The sequence below is a fragment of the Martes martes genome, assembly GCF_963455335.1.
Source record: "Martes martes genome assembly, chromosome: 7".
Classification (NCBI taxonomy): Eukaryota; Metazoa; Chordata; class Mammalia; order Carnivora; family Mustelidae; genus Martes; species Martes martes.
The window spans coordinates 52,474,149-52,477,282 of NC_137894.1; the positions used below are offsets into that span (position 1 = coordinate 52,474,149).

The following is a 3,134-nucleotide window of genomic DNA, read 5'->3' on the forward strand; positions in this document are numbered from 1 at the left end:
GCAGTAAGCACATTGATCTGAATCTAAGTCTTCCCACCTGTTTTCTCTGTGCTTAGGCTTTTCTTTCCACTGACCATCTCCTACCTGCCTTTTCCTTTTCCACTGACCTCTTTCCCCCTGTCTCTTTCCCGCCTTATGTAATGCTAAAACTTTAACTATTTTTCTAGTCTCTTTTTCATCTTCTTGTGTATCCCCGTTGTTAAACAGCTTTTCTGCTATTCCCACTAACTCAGTCAGATTCTTCCCTTCAAATCCTTCAATTTTCTGAAGTTTCCTCCTTATATCTGGGGCTGACTGACTGGCAAAGGCAAGATTTATTGCCCTCTGATTTTCAGTCGCCTCAGGGTCGATCAGGCTATACATTTTATAGTCTTCAATAAGCCTTTCTAGAAAAGCCCCCAGAGACTCATCCTTACCTTGAGTCACCACACTAATTTTAGATAAATTTAGGGGTCTCCTCACAGCCGCACGGAGGCCTCCCAGCAGAGCCTGGCAGTAGAAACATAGGCTCTCCTTACCTTCACCGGAGTTTGGATTCCAGTCAGGGGGTTCCTTTGGTCAGTAGTCCTCCATTCACCGGGGATCGAGGTCCCGGCCAAGTCTCTCACTTATCACCTTATGGGTCTCTCGCATAATGCGATCCCTCTCTTCCGCATTAAGGAGGGCCATAAGGAGCTGCTGAATATCCACCCAGGTGGGCTGCTGGGTAAGAAAGACAGTCTCCAAGAGACTAATTAAATTTTGTTAGTAGGGGGAAGGTGAGACTTGGAGCCACGATGGTGGCTCGTCCACCAGGTATCACCAGGCCACGATGTCCTTCCAGTGGCCATCCTGTGGAGAAAGTGGGCCACTCCAACTGGCAGAGTGTTTTTAGTTTTCCTGGGTAAACCTTATCACCCGAGTGGGTGGCTTTACCTTGAAAATCCTTGAAATGCTGGAGAACAAGACTTAGGGGTGTCACAGGTCCCTTACTCCCTGCTTGCCCCATTTCTTCAAACACAACAAGCAACACAACAGACAACAAAAAGACAAGACAAAGACAACCACAGACCCAGCGGCCCTTCCTCAACCAGATATCAAGTCTAAGGGTGTGCAAGATATAATCCCAACTCAAAAACACAACCTGCCACTGGTGGGGATTTTCTCTGTCCCCTGACCGCCTAGGGGGACTCAACCCCCCTGGTGATCTACTAGTGGAGGGATGGGGCGTCCCTGCATCCACTCCAGCCCTGGGGAGCAATACTGCATCCAGTTTCTCCCTGGTGGGCCACACCCCTGGAGCTCCGCAAACAGACAGAACAGGATCTCGCAGAACGGGATCTCGAGATCTTACCTCCAGAGGCTTTTCCCAGAAATCTGATGCTGGCTCAGTTCTCGATGCTTGATCCCAGACGAGCCCCCAGAAGATGGGGTCTGTGATCAAAGGAGCGAGACTGATACAAGCAAAGGTTAAGCAAAGCTTTATTTCCATGCCAGGCATCAGAAACCAGACTGACCGGTCAGGGCCACCTCATAAGAGAGCGATGGCGCCCCGATCTTACAGGCTCATTTTATAGTGCATAACTGCAGACCTCAAGGCATGTGGCTTCTATTGTTAGGGCGTTTATTCCCAGAATCGATACCCAGAACCGATACCAGGAACTGCTGGGGCGTTTATTCCCGGAATGAAGTCTGTGGATGTAAACAACACTATGGCTACCTAGGCAATATGGAGTTGCTCTGGCTAAGCAGGCCCTAATAGCTAAACAGGTTTTAACATTAAATCGACCCTAACATACATATGGAATGATTTTGTGTTTCAGGCACAAGGGATACTAAGTGAATGGTATTTACATCCATCATGTCCTACATAAAACACGAAGTTAGCACCTGAGCACTGGAACCAGATCTCTGTCCTGGCTCTTCCTTGTCTTTCAAAGGTATCAACACTGTGTTTTTTTCTGTTTTTTTTTTCTTAATTTATTTGACAGAGAGAGATCACAGGTAGGCAGAGAGGGAGGAAGAGAGAGAGGGGGAAGCAGGCTCCATGCTGAGCAGAGCACCCAATGCGGGGCTCGATCCCAGGACCGTGAGATCATGACCTGAGCCAAAGGCAGAGGCTTAACCCACTGAGCCACCCAGGTGCCCCTCAACACTTTGTTTAACTCTGTCTCAGCATTAGCTCATTTTATAAAAAGGGAGGATAGCACAGCAGAGAGAGTAGAATGGAAGATTGGAGTGGGGTGGGGGATTAATATATGAATAACAACCTGTAAAGCAAAAGAAAAATAATACAAAAATGCAAAACCCAGATTTAGTACTAGAATATGACAAGAGAAGGTAGCTAGAGAAACTAAATGATAATACAGACAATATGATACACAATGCGAGGGGGAGGACTCAGTGAAGAGTGGGTCAGAGGCAACTGGTTGAGACTAAGAGCCTTTCAGTGGACTGCTAAATGGACAGGATCTGGTGCTTCAGCTGGGAGCCTTCTTTGATGGTGACAGAGCAGGTAATGATAGGCTCGGAAACCCTGCTGGCCCACCCCAGGGCCTGCTTGGAGCACACAATCACCTAGGGCCCATTTTTAATCCTTACACAGCAGCAGAAGTTGTAGGATGATCTCCAGGGGCTTAGCATCTGAAGCCATCATGATGAACACAGAGACACCTCTGTTGAGAGTTTTGGTGGCTTCATTGGCTCTTTTCCAAAGCTGTTTTAGTTACATAACTGCTGAACAAGGTCCAGTAGTTTCTTGGTGAGGTGGGCATCCGCGAGGGGGTAGACCTTCGGATTTATATCACTCTCAGTCATATCTGTGTTTCTGCAGTCCCACCACCCCTCAGAGCAAGGGGACTTAATAGCAGGAGCAAGCCTGCCTTGACCAGAAGGTTGCATGGGAGGAATGGCACAGGTGCAGTTTTATAATAAAAAAGCATCTTTCCAGATGCTGGGAGACAAGATGGCGGAGAAGTAGGAGGTGCAGTTTCAGCCAGTCCCCTAAAGTGAGCTCATTATCTACCAAAGAACTCTGATCACTCATGAAATCAGCCTGAGATTAGAATTATACACTTCTAGACCTCTATGGGGGCAGAAGACACCTGTGGACAGGTAAAGCAGAGTGGGAACATCGGACTGATATCAGGAGATAA

At 47.7% G+C, this 3,134-nt stretch overlaps 1 pseudogene across 1 annotated transcript; it reads right to left on the minus strand.

The window, feature by feature from the left end:
- Window positions 1–2,394: 2,394 nt before the first annotated feature.
- Window positions 2,395–2,796, minus strand: LOC308346649 (NHP2-like protein 1; annotated as a pseudogene). Its single transcript has one exon. The product of its transcript is annotated as an NHP2-like protein 1 (transcript).
- Window positions 2,797–3,134: the final 338 nt, after the last annotated feature.